Genomic DNA, 20,818 nt, shown 5'->3' with positions numbered 1-20,818 from the left:
TAGACTGAACATTTAGCACCCCAGCTCTTACGGCTGCCACTCAAGTGATTGGTTCCCAAATCAACTGATGACATTCAGCATTTGCAAGTCACCTAGGTACCACATTAAACAAAGAGGCAATTTTAAACAAAATCCTCCATCGCTACCACCAGTGACATGGAGCAGGAAAAATGCAAGCTCCCAGTTTCTTCCTGTGTAGGGTTTGATTGTATCCAGGGTCAAGCTTCCTAATCAATCTTTAGCTTCTCCCTGAGAGGAGAATGTCTATTCATATACAGCTCCATCTTCTAAGGCCTCCACCCAAAGGACTGGCTACTAAAATGCCTAGATCTGGGAGCTGATAGTGCTCTGCAGTTTTTAGTCATCCATGACACAGAGAACAAAGGGGCAGTTTTATACAGACATACAAGTACTCCTAGTGGTTATTTCCCCAGGCTTTTAGCACAGACCTAGTAGGTAAAAACCACATCTCTCAGTTCCTCCCTGAGGGAAGCTAGACTGTGTATCTAATGTCTCGACTTTCACAGCTGCTGTCTTATAATCAGGCTTCCAATTAGTCTGTATCTGAGAGCTGACAGGGCAAGCAATTAGTATTCTTCTGGGAACCTGAATGTGGGATTTTCCCCTCCTCTGGGGCACTGACTAAACTTGGTACTCTCTAATCTCCTAGAGGCCACTAAGGACAAAGGCGGGATTTGGAAAAGCACAAGGCACCAGAATCTTGGGCCAGCCTAAAGATTTTTGCATCAATATTCATCAGGCCTGTTTGGAAATGTTCTTTCCTATTCATTTTTTTTTTTTTTTAGGAGAGTTTGCAAGGAATAGGCATTAATTCTTTTATACAAGTTTGGTAGAATTTACCAGTGAAGCCACCTGGATCTGAACATTTCTTTGTTGGGAGATAATTCTTAGTACTGCTTCAGTCTCTTTACTAGCTATTAGTCTGTTCAGATTTTCTAGTTCTTCATAAATCAGTCTTGGTAAGTTGTATGTGTCTAGGAATTAGTCCATTTGTTCTAGGTTATCTAATTTGGTGGTGTATAATTGTCCATAGTACTCTTTTATGATTCATTATATTTCTGTTCTAAAAGTTTTAATGTCTCCTCTTTTTTTTATTTATTTAAGTATTCTTATTTTAATCATTTTATTTATTTAAATCTCTCTTTTCTTTGTTTAACTAAAAACTTGTCAATTTGTTTTTTTCTTTAAAGAACTCTTAGCTTTGTTGATCTTTTCTATTGTCTTTCTAGTCTCTGTTTCATTTATTTCTGTTCTGAATGACACCAAGTCTCACAGTCTGTTAACCCAATGACTCCCAGAATGATAAATAAAAAGGAATTCATAGCCAGATATATCTTAGTGGAACTTCAAAACCAAAGATAAAGACAGAATCTTTAGAGCATCCTGAAAGAAAAAAATAAGAGGGGGGGAATAGATTACTCAAAAAAATCAAATAGGTTGTCAATTTATATGTTAAAAGTAACAATGGTAGCATAAACAATAAAATACATTTTGCTGTAAATTTAAGCAAAATAAATTAATACACATATATTTTATATGTTTTATATAAGCTTGTACGATTTTACTAATAAAAGTTTGATTCCTTGCCCTTTCTCTACTTGACAAACAGGTTATCTTCTGGGGAAATTTACAAGATAAGCCATCTGGCTACATTCTCATAAAAACATAGGCTGTGAGAGGAATTAACTGCACTTAAAAAATAATCATGTTTATAATATATATTAGAGATTTTTTCCAACTGAGAATTTTTTTTCCATCAAAAGCTCAACACAGATATTTAGATAATATATTTAAGTGAATGTAGGTACCAAAAGTACCCTCTTACAAAGTCCTTTCAAATTTTATATAAAAACTTCTTAAAAAGGAAAATATATATTCTAAAACTCAAAAAATAAGTACACATTTCAAATTCCAACATAAATTCATTATATATTTCTTGTTAATGGTTATAATTCATTCTGTATGTAAATTTCTTTATACCGCAGTCCTAATTTCATTCTCTAAGTGTGAGTGGCCATAAAGTCACTCATCCGAATTCATCCATAATTCAAGTCATCAGCATAAACTGCCAAGATCCTTACACAATTGTTAAATTATGTAATTTTATTATCATGCATTTATGTACTTTTATTCTAAGTGGTTAATAGAACCGGAAGGAGTCTTGAGGACTTTATGAGAGTTTCATAAAAAGTACATTCGTGATGGCAGCTCCTAGTTTGTTGGGACCAAAAAATGCTTAGGGCTATCTCTCAGGAGTTATAAAAAGAGGGAAGGGTGCCGAAGGGCAGCTATTTTTAAATCTTTCTCAGTTGACTGCCTTGAGGAGGCATGGACCGTATCAGTAGAGTTAGGAGAGGAATTTTAAGTGGACTTCTGATGGGAATACAGCTTCTCTTAAGAGAAATACAGGTAAACAATGCCCAGCGGAGGACAATCTCTGAAAGCCCACGAAGCTTTCCACTGGTATTAGAGTCCAATTACCTATTAAACTTAGAGAACATCAGTGACAGATCATGACAGCAACTAGTCAGCTAGGACTTGGCCTTGCCACTGATCCAACACTGGAAAGAGCATTAACCATGTTTAGCAAGTTGAAGAAATTGTAAGGAAAAGAGTGAGGAAAATTAGAGAGAAAACCAATTACGCCCACTTTAGCTGTCCAGAATGGAGCAGGCTAGCGCAAAAAGAGAATATAAGTTTCACTTGAAATGTAATTCAGAGTTTGCCCATTATATATTAGTAAGGTTTCTTCAGATAAACAGATCTTAGAAATGTGACCGAAGGTGGGGACAGATTTTAAGAAATTGCCTCATGTAATTGTGGAGTCTGGTAAATTCAAAATCTACAGGCTAAACTAGCAGGTTGGAGACCCAGGAAAGAGGTACAGTTTCTTTTCCTCCAGGAAATTCTATTTTGTGTTAAAGCCTTCAACTAATTAAATGAGGCCCGCCTACATAATTAATTGTAGTCCGCTTTACTAAAGTCTACTGACTTAAATGTTAATCTTATCTAAAAAATACCTTCACAGAAACATCTAGACTGGTATTTGACCAAATATCTGGGTATCATTGCCTAGCAAAGTTAACACATATAATTAATCATTGCATGCAGACAGCTGTTTTAATCACTAAAATGAATTTATTTTAAACTAAAAGTAAAGTGATTGGAGAATTTTACTCTATACAAATAAAAATAAAAATCATGGAATTGATTTTTAACTGCATCAATGAGATTAGGAAAATTAGCCAGGGAAAAGGGAAAAAGGATTTTGCTTTCTTAAAATAATACAACATAAGAATGGTAACAAAGAGAAAAGAAATCTCTCTCTCTCTCTCTCTCTCTCTCTCTCTCTCTCTCTCTCTCTCTCTCTTCCCCTTTCTCTCTCTCTCTTTCTTGGCTATAATGGATCCAAATTTAGTGAAAGGGAAATTCTATCTTCTCTGGGAAAAATAATCTCACTTTCATTTTGAATATAGAAAGTTTACCAAAGTGCATCCAGTTGAGCCTAAAAAGTAGTCGGTCACAAGTCATGAGTACCAATTCTTTTTTTTTTTTTTTTCACATTTTGTTTTAACACTTGCAGCACCTGGTATTCCTAGGTGGTCTCCCATTCAAGTACTAACCAGGCCCAACCCTACTTAGCTTCTGAGATCAGAAGAGATCGAGCACGTTCAAGGAGGCATGGCTGTAAACTAACCATTCTTTTTTAACCTATCTTAATCCCTACCTTGGTTTACTCTAAAGTACTACCTACTTTGTACCTAATTTTAGATAGGTGTATGTGTTTGAAAAACTCATAAAGCCTCACCAATTGTACTCACTGTACATTCAGGACCACCAACATCTAATAAGCTCTAAGTGTTTCTCAACTTGCTTACTCCATTTTTCTACTCTGCTCTCCTACTTTCCTAGATTTCTTTTCACAAGTTCTGTCTTCTCTTCAGGCCTCCAGAACCTCTTCTTCCAACCCCAAAACTCTATTGATAAGCATGCTACCAATTTCTCAGTGAAAATAGAAGCAATAAGAAAAGATATCCCACATGTTTTTTATACCCTTAGTAAATATATTTGCTTCTACATATATTTCTTTAAATACTTTTAGGTTAGGTAAACTTCTATACTTCTTTCTAAGATCAATCTTCTTTATATACTAGATCTCAGTTATTCTTGCATACCAGAGACACCCCGAGAATTATATTATTCCTCATATCCACCATTTTGTTTCTCTAATGTATCCCTTTGAATGAACAAACAAATGCTATAGATATAACAGCAAAAGATACTATAATATCTCCAACATACAAAAAAAATTTTTCTTGACCTTGCATTCACCTTTTCATATTTCCTCTCACCTTGAGGCCAAAACTACTAAATAAGCATCGTCGCACTCACTATCTCCATTTCTTCATTTCCAATTATTTTCTGAATTCACTCTAATCAGACTTTCTTATCTACTAGTTCACAGAAACTTCTTATCAAAGTCACAAGTAGCTTCTGTATTACCAAATCCAATGCAAAACAATTACCACCCATCTTACTGGAACTATAAGAAGCATTTGACAGAGCTCATCACTTCTTCCACAAAAACTTTCTTCATGTGATTTTGGGAACATCGGTCTTTTCTGGTTCTTTTCCTATCTAAAGGGTCACTTCTACTCAGTTTTTTCTGTAATTTCTTATTCAACTTCTAGGACCTGGATCTCTAAATGTCAGAGATGTCTAGGGCTAAGGAAGTGGCCATTCTCTTGTTTTATTTGCTCTCAACAATGAATTTCTTGAGCCTCATAGCTGCAAATCCAATAATATGCTAAAGATTTCAAACTTTGAATGTTCTACCTGAACCCTACCTTCAAACCCAGGTTTATGTGTCAAACCGCCAACATGATACCTCCATTTAGAAATTGCCTCAAACTTAATAAATTCCTAACAGAAGATATCATCTGTAAAACTATTCTCTTGCAATCTGTCATATCAGTTGATAACTGCATTAGCTAGTTACTGTGGCACACACATTCACACACATATAATCATGCATAAATATACTCACGAAGATTGGAGTTATTTTTTGACTATTTTCCATTTTAACCCACATAAAAATCATTTTAATATCAAATAAATATTTTCTTTAAAAAATTTGTAAATACACATACACACACACTCCAATCACTCCCTCCATTCTGGTACAAACCAAGGTAATCTGTCTCCTGGATTATTTAGGTATACTCTTGACCGTTTCCTCTATTTACAACATGCGATCTCCACATAACGGTCAGAGAGCTTTTTAAAACAAAATGGAATCATATAAACTGTCTTCGCAAGACATTGAAATGGCTTCCCATCTTAGAGTGTTATGTTAAAGTCTTACAATGACCTACAAAGCTACATGAGACCTTCTCCCCACTACATTTACAGTTCTATGACTTCATCTTTAAACTTTTTCCATGTTGCTTATTCTCTTCCAGTGGTATTTGTTTCCTTTCTGGGCAGAGAACACTCCAAGCAGGTTCCCATTTCAAGGCCTTTGCACTTGTCCTTTTCTCTCTGAAATCTTCGCCATGCCACCACAGATGCTCACTCTCATGCTTCTTTCTGTTAATCTTCTCCAAAGTGACTTTGTCATAGAGACTCTGACTAATTAACCTCTATAAAATTGTCAGACACACCCAAGAATTTTTATATGTGTTAGCAGGCATTGCATAACTATATACCACACATGATTTGTTTGTTTTCCTTTATCCCTCTTGAATGTGAGACCCATGATGACAAATACATTATGTTTTGCGTAATGATGTAGCCCATGTGCCAAGAACATTACCTAACATGGAGTAGATGTTTAATAAATATTGTTAAAATAATGGATAAATGGATGGTTGAATAGATAGGTGGATGGATGAGTAGATGAGAGTTACATTGTGATATCAGAAATAGAACCTTTTACAATGCTCCACAGGCCAAAAACCAAGGAATCAGTAAAACCTTTAGAAACACTTGTGTAATATGAAACAGAAGATATTATCCCAATTGTAGGATAAAGCTCTAAGTATAAAGCAAGATTCCAGGTAAAAGGTTGGTTTACTATGCATTTATGAAGACATATCTTAAGCTAACAGGTTTACCAGTACTGGTTCTTATACTCTTTAAACTTAAGAGTATAAGGAAAATAGCAAAGAGAGTTGTGGACACTAAGTAGTCAGGGGAGTTGCAATAAGATACTTCCACTAAGATTTGCACGGATGCATGATAGAGCTGAAGGAGTAAGGGACATGAAAGGTGATGGATTTCCCACAGAATGTCTTCAGACATTGATAGTATAAGCAGAGCTGAGACACTTTGCCTTCAAGCCTTGGCACAATAAAAACAATTTTTCCAAGATATAAGATGGAATGATTGTTAATGGCTTTACCTACTTTTTTTTTTTCTTTCTTACTGTTAAATTTCAAAACTCTGTTCAGAGGTCTGGCTTGTGGAAATGTTTCTATTAGCTTGACAAAAACTTCCCAAATCTGTTTATAGACTTACTAAATGTTAAGATATTTTATGAAATTCCATGAATACAAATTTGATATCACTATTTAAGTTTTACCTCATGACATCAGATGTTATCATTATCCTCTCATCTTGACTTTTGACATAATTTGCTTACCTTAATAATATTACCTTTAATACAATGGAAGGATGGTATTTTCTTATTTGTCTCTTTTCTAAATCACAACGATTTCTGTAATAAATTTAGAATGAGTCATACATATGTCACTCAATTATTTTGATAGAATATTGAAATTATTATTACAATTGGGCACAGAATCCTCTATAGATTTGAATGAGAAATATTTGTCAGTCTATCCAAAGCATAAAGAAAAAAGAGAATCCAGGAGTTTAGAAGTTAATCAACCTGAAATAAGTATGTCCTTACAAATATTATATTTTTCCACTAAAAGGAAATTGATAGGTAGTTTTATTTAGCAACACAGCTAGAGTACTTCCCCCACACACTCAAATTTATTAGATAGGAAATATTATTATTATTTTCACCAGATATTTTTCAATATGATTAAGCATATGAAGTAATGTTGCTCCCTCTACTTTATAAATAGTATTTTCCCAATTATATTGAAAACAAGAGAGTTATAACACACACTGGTTTTCAGCATTCTAGCCATTCTTTAGGAAAATTAAGTGTGCTGTCTTAAAAACTGAATATTTTATCCTGAATTGTTTGATTTCATAGCAACAGAGACAGATGAAAACAATTTAATGAATGAAATCTGACTAAACAAATGAACTTCTTCATCTTCAAATCTACATAGAAATCCCAGCCTTTATCAGACAAAACTTGAAATTATGTGTAGAGGCATGGAAACTTATTATTCATTTTGTTTTCATTGATTAATAGATTTCTCATTTTTGCCAGCAGATAGCTGGCAAATTGCAATCTAATATAGAATTGCAATCTATATTAGTAATTAATTGAATAGTCTTATCATTTTTTTATGTAACAAAAATGAACAAATGACACCTAAGTTTAGGTGAGATAAATCAGCTTTTTTTTTTATCATCTTACTAATATTTTCTCACAATATTTTTTTCAATAAACATGTAAATGAAAGAGGCCTCCTTAGTGCTTAATGCATCAATATGTGATTTTGTCACTGTGCAAACATCATAAGAGTGCACTTACGCAAACTTAGTAGCTTACTACTTACCTAGGTTATATGGTATAGCCTATTGCTCCAAGGCAACAAACCTTTACAGACTGTTTCTGTACTAAATATTGTAGGCAGCTGTAACACAATGGTATCTGTGTATCTAAACATACCTGAACATCGAAAAGGTATAATAAAAATATGGTATACAGTACTTTTTATAACTGACAGCACAGTAGGTTTGTTTATACTAGCATCACCACCAACAAACAAGTGACATGTAGCACTACATTATGATGGCTATGAAGTCACTGGGAGATATAAAATTTTCAGCTCAATTATAATCTTATGGGACTGCCATTGTATATATGGTCTGTCATTGACATAAATATGATTATGTGGTACCTGACTGTATATTTCATGTTATAATTATCAGTATTTTAGAGTTACTTGGCTAGATACAGTTGAAAATCACCTGTCAGATTAAGATGAGTCTTTAAATGGAAATGTTAATTTGTTTCTCTTTTTGAATTATTAACAGTTAAAATACATTTATAATAAATGTTTCTATTAAATATGCTCAACAGACAAAACTAAAAACTGATTGTAATGGCATACTTGAGAATGAATCGGACATACTTTTCTACTTTCAATATTTTTCAAGTTGCATAATATTTATGTAGTATGTGTAGAAATTGTAAATATGCTCAGAGATTGTACAACAGCCTCAGGCCATAATTATAAGAATATAGGTGCCAAAGGATAAATATTTTTTTGTAACCAAAACTAATCACAAGAGAACCTTTAGACAAAAGATCAGAACCAATTATGGCTACAAATACAGTAGCAAATGTTCTGTGGTCAGAGCTCTAGATTAAAAAATAGAACACCGGGGCTATAGTTTTATTTTATTCCTGATCCACATTAACAAATAATAAACCTTAAATAAATGTATTTTAAAAGCAGGCATAAGTGAATGGATGAAAATTGCAGACTTATTTTCTCATATTTATGTAAAATAAAATTCCATAAACATTGTATCTTATAGCTACTATTTTTTTCTCTTAATAGTTGTGAGTCTAAATGGAATATGTAGAGAATACATTCGTAAATGTGGGAAATTAGATTTTATCCATAAACAATTTCTTTTATATGTTATAAAGAAAACAACAACAATAAAAACCATCATGTATCTTGAAGTTGATATATGCAGCAGATTTACTATAAGAATTGTATTGTTTTCCAGGTGGCTATGTAAAAATATTTTTAAAACTAAAAACAAAATTGCATCACAAAATGGACAATCTCTGAGAGAATAATAGGACTGCAGTTAGAGGCTCTGGAATTAATATTCTCTAATATAAATATACCAACTTAAAGATAAAACCATTACTTGACTGAGAATAATCCTGAGACTTCTCATTTAGATAAGCAAAGAAGAGGAAAACTTCTGAAATAAAAAGAATCGAGGTTTTAGTAACTAAGCAAACTCTTGGGCTAGCTTTTATGCTATAAAACTTTCTTTTCTTTTTTAAAAAATTATTTATTTAAATTAGTTTCAAGTATACAGTACATTGGTTAGACATCTATATAGTTCATAAAACAATCCCCCCAATTTTTCCCTCTCTCCCTTGGCCCTCCAGCTAGCCATCATATTAATGCTAATTGCATTCCCTCTGCCATGCTCCTCAACCCTGTGACCAACTATCAACTACTAATTTGTACTTCTTTTTTTTTTCTTAAATAATATTTTTATTTTTAATTACATTTGGCATACAGCATTATATTAGTTTCAGGTATACAACATAGTGATTAGACATTTATACAATTCATGAAGTGATCACCCTACTAAATCTAGTACCTATCTGATATCATACATCATTATTTGAATATCATTGACTATACTCCTTATGTTATATGATGACTATTTTGTAACTACTATTTTGTACTTCTTAATCCCTTCACCTTTTTTACCCATCCTCCTACTTCTTTCCCATATGGCAATCATCAAAATGTTCTCTGTATTTATGAGTTTGTTCCTGTTTTGCTTGTTTATTTTGTTCTTCAGATTCCTCATATGAGAGAAATCATATGGCATTTGTTTTCCTCTGTCTAACTTACTCCACTCAGCATAGTACACACTAGGTTCATCCATGTTGTTGAAGATGGCAAGATTTCATTCTTTTTTATGAGTGAGTAGTGTTCCATTGTATATATATATATACCACTTCTGCTTTAAACATTTATCTATTGATGGACGCCCAGCTTGCCTCCATATTTTGGTTATTATAAATAATGCTGCCATGAACATATAGATTCACATATTCCTTTGAAGTGTTTTGGGTTTGTTCAGATAAATACCCAGAAGTGGAATTACTGAGTCCTTCTTTTTTTCTTATTATATGTAGCTTTTATTTTAAAGTCCATTTTGTCTGGTAAAAGTATTGGGTTTTTTGTTTGTTTGTTTGTTTGTTTGTTTCCATTGTCATTAAATATTTTTTCTATCCCTTAACTTTTATTCTGTGTGTCTTTCAATCTGAAGTCTCTAGTACACAGCATATGAAAGGGTATTGTTTTCTTATACATTTAGCTGCCCTATCTTTTAATTGGAGCATTTACATTTGAAGTAATTGTTAATAGATATGTAGTGAATGCCATTTTATTATTCATATTTTTTTTATTTTTTTTCTTATTCTTCTTAAAGAAGTCCCTCTAGCTTTTTTTTTTTTTTTTTTTTTTTTTTTTTTGTAATGCTGGTTTGGTGTCAATGAAGTCTTTAGCTTTTTCTTCTCTGGGAAGCTCTTTATCTGTCCTTTGATTCTAAATGATAGCTTTACTGGGTAGAGTAATCTTGGTTGGATGTCCTTTCTTTTCATCACTTTAAATATTTCCTGCCAATTTTTTTCCAGCCTGCAAAGTTTCTGTTGAGAAATCAGCGGGCAGTCTTATGAGTGTTCCACTGGAATTAACTAATTGCTTTCTCCTGCTGATTTTAAGATTCTTTTTTAAATTTAAACTTTAACATTTGAATTATGAAGTGTTATGGTGTGGGCCTCATTGGGTTCATATTGTTTGGGACTCTCTGAAATCCCTGGGCTTGTATGTCATTCACCAGGTTAGAGGAGTTTTCAGCTATTATTTCTTGAAATAGGTTTTCAATTCCTTGTTCCCTCTCTTCTTCTTCTGGTACCCTTATGATGAAAATGTTGATACACTTGATGTTGTTTTATAAGCCCCTTAAGCTATCTTCATTTCCCTGTATTCTTTTGTTCTTGTTGCTGTTCTGATTACTTGTTTTCTGCTACCTTATCATCTAAATTGCTAGTTCGATCCTCTGCTTCATCTAATCTACTGTTGATTCCCTCCAAGGGATTCTTCATTTCAGTTATCGTATTCTTCATTTCTGATGTTTTTATGTTTTCTATTTCCATTTTTACGTTCTCTATCTCTTTTTTTAAAGTTCTTACTGAGTTTGTCTACTGTTCCCCTAAGTTCATTGAGCATATTTATAACCAGTGTTTTGAACTCTACATCTGGTAGATTGATTGTCTCCATTTTGTTTAGTTCTTTTTCTGGAGCTTTGTTCTGTTCTTTCATGTGGGGCATGTATCTTTGTCTCCCCATTTTGGCTGCCTCCCTGTGTTTGATTCTATATATTATGTAGGGCTCATATGTCTCCCAGTTTTAAGAGAGTGGCTTTATGTAGTGTGTCCTATGGGGCCCAGTGGCACAGTCTTAACTAGTCACCTGAGCTTGGGTGCTCCAGGTGTGTCCTTCATATGGGTTGTATGTGTTCTCTTGTTGTAATTGAGCCTTGATTGCTGTTTATACATCAGTGAAAGGGACTGACCCTCAAAATTGATTGATTGCGAAGACTGGCCAGTGAGTTGCTGACCCTATGGAGCAGAATTGGCTTTAGCAGAGCTCTGGTGTCTGCCTAGCCTGCTCTTTGGGTGTGTTATTTTTGGATGCAGCCCTTGGTTGTGCTCAGATTTGGTCAGAGTCCAGCTACTGGGCGTGCCAGCCCCAGGGCCTCTTGGTAGGGGCCCCACTACATGTGAAGTTCAGCCACAGCCTGTGCCCTGCTTGAGGCCACCTGGCAAGAATCTCAATCAATCCGCAGATGTCTGCCATCCATTCTGGGCTTGGAGGTGTCTTGGGAGGCCAAGCCGCAAACTGAGGCCAGCTGCCACTAGTGCACAGTTTGGGGCTGCTCAGCAAGAGGTACAGGGAATGCTAAGGCCAGGTGCTATTTGCTTGGGTTTTGCAAAGCCGTGATAGGTTTTAGGAAAGTTCACAGCATGAGCCAAAACAGTCCATTTGTATGGAAAAGCCACTGGAAAGAGCTTGGGTAGCCTGCAAGTTGGATGAGGCAAGATTTCAGAGAACTACCAGGGCAGGGTGATCAGTGTTAGCTAGGTTAACGAAGATTTAGATATGGCAGCCGCCTGTGTCAGCATGCTGGGAATGGGGAGGCTAAACAAAGAAGCAATGGGTTCTTCCATCATTTCTATCTGAGAAAGCTCTTCCTCCATCCCTCACCCTGAAGCCAGACAATTTAGTTTCTCTCAGTATGTCCTTGGCACCTTTCAAGTTACTGTCCCAGTGCTGGAGCTCAAAGCAAGTAATTCCATAAGCAAGGAAGTCTGTGCGCAGACCCCTTAAGAAGAATGTGCGATCATAGTCACTCTTCGCCACACTCAGCCACACTCTATGGTTTTCACAGCCAGAAGTTGTGGAGATTTCTCTTCTCGGCACTGGAACCCTGGGCTGGGGAGCCCAGAATGGGGGCCGTTACCCCTAGTGCTCAGGTGGGACCTTTGCAGCTAAGAGATCCTTCCCTATTCTCAACTCTAACATGGGTGTGAGACCAACCTGTTCTGCATCTCTGCCCCTACTATCAATCCTGAGGCATCTTCTCTTTGTGTCTCCAGTTGTAGGAATTCTATTCAGCTAGACTTCAGGTGACTCCTAATGATGGCTGTTCCATAGTTTAGTTGTAATTCTGATGTGGTTGTGAGAGGAGGTAAGCACAGCATTTATCTACTCCATCACCATCTTCATTGGAAGCCCAAAGTGTCTAAGGTGTAAAAATCTTCATTATATTTTGTCACCTTTTGATTTTGTGCTTTTGATTGATTTTTTTGTGCTTGATGTATATTCAATAGGTTTAATATGGTAGAGAATAATGGACATTATGGCCAATAGGCAATATTAGAGGTAAAGTGGGTGGCAGTACAATTAATCGAGGTGATCAAGAAAATAACTGTCAAATAAGCCACAACCTAAAATTAAAGTGGTTTAGAATAATAGCACATGGTTGAGGGTGACAGCATGAGCCAAGCTGACTTCCAGGACCTAGTAAAGAAGGAGTTTAGTTTGCTGTTATTAAGAAAAACTAAAATGTAAATCAGAAAAGTGAGAGAAGCATCAGTGTCTTGTTAAATTTAAATACAAAATGGAGACCGAACTTGAAAATTCCCCAAGCAGACAAAACCATTTTAGCCACATAAGTACAATAAATCTTGCTCATTTCATAAACATAAGTGAAACATAACTTAGGTCACTTTTTGTAAATGCTCTGAAAATCATAAACACATCTTAAGCTGTTCCCCCAAGTTGGCACGAGAAAACCACTTTTAACCAATACCCTATTCTTAAGAAAATTCTCTTGCAATAACCCATCATTGTAAAGAATAAACATCCTCTGAATTTTCACTGTATAACCTGTCCTATAACAATGTACCTCTGAGCCTCATTCCATGGTTGGTTTGAGAGCTCCTTGTACATGGCATGTTTGTATATGCATAATAAATTCTTACTAAATACTATTTTATTAATCTAGTGGTTTTAATTTTGCTATTTATGGATTTTTGACAGTATAGATTAGGACCATAAAAAGAGATTTCAGGCTTCTAACTTCCCTGTGGTCACCACAAGCACACTGGACACCAGGTCTGCTATAGAGAGGATAATGGCATAAACAAATCAAAATCACACAACAAAATCAGAAAGACAGAGATCCCAATATACTCATTCCCTGATTAGAATGGTTTAAGGGGCTAGGAATGGTCAAATCAAGTGGAAAATTTTTGTTTTCCATATATCAAACTGATATTTCATAAAATACACAGTTTACATTGTTTAGAGTAAATCAACATCTGGCATTCATAACTATTCCCTGTGTGATTCGTTATAGTTTTGAATTTAGTTAATTTTTTCCTCTTTTCTGTCATTTAGAAATATAACTTTTTGAATTTGTGAATAATAAAGGATGGACCAACACTACCTGCATCAGTAATAATGTCACCAAAAATAGCATCAGCACAAGTCAGGTGAAAATCCATTCTAAAGGAGTAACTTTCCATCTAAAAAGAAATATGTATTAGGGTTTCTCTTAATTGCCACATAATTGCACATTATATATGTTTTATCTTACCATTTTCAAATTTATAAGGACACTAATGAGAAATGTTTCAAGAGCCTTGCTTCATACAGGTTACTCGGCAAGAAAATATAAATTTGTCTTCTTGGGGCTCTGTCACTTTTTCTTTTCATTGCCGACTGACATTGAAGAGGAGTGGTTACATTCTTGCATTAATCTCTGTGTGATAGCACTGTGAGCAGGACTCTGGCACTAGGAAATATAAGTAGTAACAGGCAAAGTTGCCATAGAATGCTCAGAAAAGACCTGGACAAAACCAGTACATATGGAAGCACTGCCAAAAGGAAGCACTTGTCATTTGCCATGCTAGAAGAACAGCGTGTCAGTCAGTATCCCTGTCCTGAGATTCTGAATATGAGACCTTCTAATTACACATTAGGTCTATTTCAATCAAATGCAGTATGGCAACAGAAACTCTTAACTCTAAGCTGGAAAGAAAGGAAAAGAATATTGGTGATGTTTATTTTTTTTCTCTTGTTGGAAAGTCTGGTCAAGATGACAATGTGAACACATGCATATCTTTTTCTTTCTCCTTTGACATTTTTGCAAAGAAAATAACATATTTTTAAATACTATGATTTAAAATCTTATAAATAATTGAGAAGACTGTGCCCTTTTGAAATAAACTTAGAAAATAAATACAAAACATTAAAAAATGTCTAACTTATCTTAGAAATATTCAAAGCAACTATAAGAGAAAAGAGTCCACAGGTGCATGCAAACATATACATGCATGCACACAAACACACATATCTTGATTCTATTTGTTGTAGCAATAATATTATAAATGCATAGGGGGAAAATAAACAATATATAGAAGATAGAAGCAAAATTTGTAAAGCATTCTGAAAATTAAGAGAAAAATTAAATAATTCATTTCATTTCATCTAAAGTATTTTTGTGAAAGGCATCATCATGCTATGCACTACTATCGTAGAGCCCAAAACCTAATGAAATTGTGATATCATCAATTTTAAATGCATCTTTTTATCAAAATGTCATTTACAAAAGTGTCTTAGAATTAGTTTAATACTGTAAATGAGGAAATGTGTCAGATTCTAGGATGAAGTGATATCACTATGATTAAATCAACTGCTTTTACATTTTATATACATGAATATATTTGTTGACATGTAAATTCAATAAAAACTCCAGATATATTTTCACATTAGATAAATTCTTCTGAAAGTATAAATCGTGTAATAAAAATAAAATGAGTTTTTATATAGAATAGCAATTAAAGCAGTTTTGTCCTAATAGTTATAAATATATATAAAATATTTATATATAAATATGTAAAATTATATATAGAAATATAACTGTATCTATAATACAATATTATAAGCAAGCACTAGGGATGAAAATAACCAATGGAAGGTAAAATAAAATCAATTGTTGTGAAATAAAAACTAAGTTGGCATAAGAAATAGATACACAAGAAGCATACTATCAAAATTTGGTGAGAAGACGAATCATTTAAAATATATAGACAGGAAGTCTTCATCAAGAATTTTAGAAGACAGTGTAAGATGTTGGAGTCAAATCTACTTTCTGAATATTCCTTCCCAGTTTATTTTCCGGGATTAGCCATAGTAACAAACACGTTTCATCCTGTATTTAATTATTCATGAAGTAGAAACACCATGAGATAATCTGTACTCTTAATATTTTCCTCATACCTTCCTCCATATTAATGTTTTCCAAACTCTTTCTAACATGACTTTCTCTAAGATGTCTCTAAGTCATCTCTGAGTATAAGGCTGGAGTCAACTGAGCAGAGCTCTATACAGCCCAGCCACCTGCTTTAACTTTAGTCAGAGAATCTCGGCATTTGTCTCCTCTATGTCCTCACTTGAGAGAGGTAGAGAAACTTACTTGCACATGAAGATTTACATATTATTATTTAACAAGGCAGAATATCTGAATTCAGACTATATTGGCAATACTAATAGGCAGTAGAGTTTTTTTTTAATCTAACAGTACTTAGAAATTTAACAAGACTGCATGAATTTTCATACAGAAACAGGAGAGGTATCTTGTTCGGTTAATAAATATGATGGGACAAGAAAAGAAAAAAAATATCTTATTTAAAATTACAGCCAGTAAACATTGTCTGTATTCAATATGGCAAGAGTGTCTAATAAAAAGACTGTTGTACCAACAGATCATTATGGGAAAACTGTACAAAATTAATATGCATTATAATTGTTGGTACATTGTCATTTTAAATATAACTAGATGCATCCACATTCATCTTGACATTATTATAGTGATAATTTTCACCAGAAACTGCAAATATGATTGTTAAAATATTGGCTATTTATACCTCAAAAAGAATGTCATGTAATTAGAGCTGCAATTCACCTTCATTGCAATAAAAAGATAAAACTTGAAAATAAGTCTAATACTTTAACTGAAAAAGAGAAAACCGGACAGTTTGTCTTTGTAATTTTGAGAGAGGAGACACACAATTAAATTTGACACAAATACTAGTGTCATCTTCTATAAAAGAATCAAACATTTACTGACAATTTTTTAAAAATTATTTTAGAGCTTATCTATTTAAATCAGCCATTTTACAATTTTGAAAAATGTTGTAAGCAAGCATGTCTCTTAGACAAATAAGAGGAAGGGATTTAAATTAAAAATTCAAAGGTACTTTTTTTTTTGATGACACATTTATAAGCATGGTTGTGAGCTCTGGATATGTAAGTACTTGTAGAGAGTGATTTATATTTACTAAGGGTTTATTTTGTGTCAGCCATGATTCAAAATATATCATATATTTTGTCTAATACAGCTTTCATCCCAACCATATAATTTACTTGTGAGAAATTTGAGACTTTGAGAGGGATGAACACAAAATTAGTAACAAAGTTTGCTAATTCTCAGCTCCATATCCATTGTATAATATACTATATACCCTAAAATTATCAAGTTTATTAAGATTTGCTATTAGGCTCCACATAATCCTATGTAAAGAACTGTATTGCAATGTGGATCTACTTTAAAGAGAAATTCATCAGCAAACTTGGAGGAAGTGTACATCATTGCTTACAGAATAAATGAAAACAAAAGCTTATCAAGTTATGAAACTCTCAATGTAGAAAATGTGTTACCAAGTTATGAAAATAAACTTTAATACATATTTATGTTTTTATTAGTCAATTTTAAAAAATTCTAACAAGATTGGTTTCTCTAAATTCCCAGATTTGTTACTGGTATATATATGTTAACAATAAGAAATGTGTTTTACCCAGGCAGACAAAAAATTTTCTTTTATCCACCTGTGTAAGACTTGGCTCCAGAATGATAATATTAAATTTAAAGTTGACTTGGAATTTAGCACACCAAGCTTTAACTTGGAAATAGAGTATATGCAGCAGCACATGCTATAAAATCTCCCTAATTGTCAATAAAACTGGCAAGAGTCATTGCTTACTATTTGTTAGTTAGTAAGTTTTCAAATTATAGAATTCATTTGTCATACTCCACTTAGTATATCTATAACTTTCCAATAAAAAATGCTATCTTCAAGCCGTTATTTTAATGAGTGAAGGATTAAATGCTAAAATAAGAGGTGATAGAAGGGAAATGTGAAAGGCAATTATATCCTGTTTCTTAAGATAGAAATAGGGATCACCTGGTGGTTCAGATTGCTGTTCTCAAAGACTTTGCTTAGGAAGACACATCAAAACCTAGAGAAATAAACAACATTGCATCAAATACTGACATGGTTTCAGATGCATCTGTGGATAAGATTTGTTCAGTGGTAGTGAGGATGTATTATAATTACTTTCAAACAGCATACAGGGACTAAAGAGGTGATTGTTATGATTCACTGAAGCAAATTTACATCTGTATGGAAATGTACCTCTTGCTGTTACATGTCATACTTAAAGAAATATGCCAAAATTATTCAATCACATTAAATACTGTTAATATTTGCCTGTTTTTCAATATTTACTTAAATGTTTTAATAATTTTTGAAATTATATACATTTTTCCTCAGACCAATTTTGTCACTCACTGGACAAAATGTGAGATAGAAATAAATTACAGTCCAGAACACGACAAAGTTGAGAAAATAATAAAAGTGGTTAAGCACTGATAGTATAATTTGAACTTTCTGAGCTGCCCTATTATGACAAAGTTGTCATCCAGTAATGAAAAATAATATAAAAGGGAGCTATTAGAAATTAGAGTAAGCATTGGCAATGTGTTAGGACTTCTCATCATTTTTAGGCAATGAAAATTGTCCAAAACTAAGATGAACGTTATTTAAAATAGGTTGCTTCTCTATCAACTGAAACAATTAGTAGGCTCTTCTCATTGTGCATTGCATTTTGAAAAACATATTTCAGTTTACATTTTATGTCAAAATATTGTGTTAGCAGTAGTCACATTCCTGCCCTTCATCTTTTTATTTTTCAAAACTATTATTCATATGTATATTCTTTCCATCTAATTCCAGTATGCAGTAATAGCTTTGTGCTTTTGATATGTCTTCCTAAGTTCCTCTATTAGTTAGGACTTCAGAGGCTCTAAGCAAGACACAGTCAATGTCTGAAAATCCTTCGATGAGATGAAAAGACTTTTACTACAGAAAATGATCTAAAGACAAGAGTTTGTTACCAAAAACATGGTTAGTAATGTGTTTTTGAAGAACTTTGATTTGTTTAATTCATCATAGAAAGTTTGACTTTGTGTACTCAATCCTAGAGGAGGAAGTAAAAGAGTTAAAATAATGATTAAATGAATATGACTAATAGAATATTATTTATATTTTTTTCATAAGAGATGAATGATATAGCAAGTTGTCTGAGAGCCAGGTAAATGGGTAAAATTAGAAGTTGACTGCACTAAAAGAAAATTGGAGCTCGGTTTACCCTTACGTACCAAAGAGAGACATTTGGGAAATAGATGGTGTGTTTTTATCGATATCACTGATCTTAGTCCCAATTCTTCTTTTGATTTTATCATACAATTACATTGCTAGTCCATGATTCTAATACAAATCCTGAATACAAGCAAAATTATCTTGCTTCTCTCAGAAATTACTGGTATTACAACCTAACAAGAACATTTTCCTCTCACATTTCCTAATTATAATGTAAAACCTGAAGTTTTCAACTAGAATAAAAAAAAAAGTGATACTTTTTACTTCATGACAGTTGCTTCTCTAACCATGTGTTCTCTAAAATTTCTCTACTAGATTGATGGATTTTCAAATCCACTCATCCACCCACTGATTATAGATAAGCTATATTCTTTAAAATGATGAAAAAGAGATATCTGATTCTCTTTAGTCTTCTCATATGTATATTTGAAAACAGCTTAAAATTTCTGTAGATGTAATATTTGTTGAGGAAATCAAAATACATTATCAAAGTAATTTCTGTGAGTGACGGTATCTTTTTAGCCTAATTTATCTAATATATATTCCTTTAAAGCAAATATATGTATTTCTGTGATTTGATTCAGTCCACTAATTATGTACTCAAAGCTCTGAATGTAGAAAATGTGTACCCATAATTCAAAGGACTTTAAAGACCCTTTACAATCAAGAAAATATAATTCTAGAGCTTATCTCCAGGTAACGCAAGAGAAAATTACACACTTCATATGAAAATTGGATTTTTAGATAAACATATTGTGCATAGACTTGGAAACAAGGTGACTTTAAGGGAAATCAATTTCCATACAGTTTTATAAGTGTTATCAGACTTAAAGTGGGTTTTATCATTTATTCATCTATAATGTCTAACACGTTATCAAGTGAATATATTCAAATATATTTAATTGAAACTAAATTGTTTCAAATAATTTAACTTGAAATTATTCACAAATACAAAATATTTTATCACTAAATCTTTAAAATATGTAAATACTTTGAAGACTTATATTAAGAGGAAGCGTATCAAGATTCAGTCAGGAACTACACCACTAGGAGGTGTTTATATGAAATTTGTTATAGGAGTTTGACCTTACACATTTGTGGGAGCTGTTTAGGCATTCCCTGTAAAATTGCTGTGCTCATATCTGGTCCTGGAGCCTGGAGTCTTCAGGACAGATAGTGAGGAAGAGAAGATGTATATAAAATGACGGAGAACAAAGACAAGTATTACCGCATAAGGACGGACTGAAACCCATGTCAGCTTTTGCTGCTTCTAATATTGATGGTATGGCTGTCTTGCAGAAGCTTGTACCCTTTCCCATGGAGCTAAATGCTTGGCCCAAAAGTTGAAAAAGCTACAGGGGGATCCAGAGAATTAGTGGAGCAGTTGCACTTCTGACTACAGCCTAACACTAGAGAGATGAGCTGACAGATAAGTGACAGCGTGTATGAGTTACATATAGCTGCTGCTTCCTTTAAGCCCTTCAAATCTTGTACAAGAACCTCTTCTGTGGCTCATCTTAAATTGAAATATTCAGAGAAAGGAAACTTGGGAATGTAAATCAGCATAGCCAAATTGACACATTACAAAGCCACCGCAGCCAATACAATTTTTGATTCCACTTCTCTGCCCCTGAATTTTAATCTCAAATCATCAATTTTATTAGTGTTAATAATTTCTATTTTGTTTCCAAAAAGAAAAGTATGCAGTAACACATTTTCTTGCAGTTATTTTATGTGGTATGTATAGATGATCTTTTTTTTTAGGTCTGAAATTGTCATCAAGTAGGTAAAGATGATTTATACAATGTT

General features: G+C 33.4%; 1 pseudogene; it reads right to left on the bottom strand.

Moving 5' to 3' along the window:
* Positions 1 to 3,595: 3,595 nt before the first annotated feature.
* LOC112483524 lies at positions 3,596 to 3,714 on the bottom strand (annotated as a pseudogene).
* Between the last annotated feature and the right edge of the window lie 17,104 nt (positions 3,715 to 20,818).

The sequence above is a fragment of the Pteropus alecto genome, unplaced genomic scaffold, assembly GCF_000325575.1.
Source record: "Pteropus alecto unplaced genomic scaffold, ASM32557v1 scaffold46, whole genome shotgun sequence".
Taxonomy (NCBI): Eukaryota; Metazoa; Chordata; class Mammalia; order Chiroptera; family Pteropodidae; genus Pteropus; species Pteropus alecto.
This window is presented reverse-complemented; position numbering and strand designations above follow the sequence as displayed.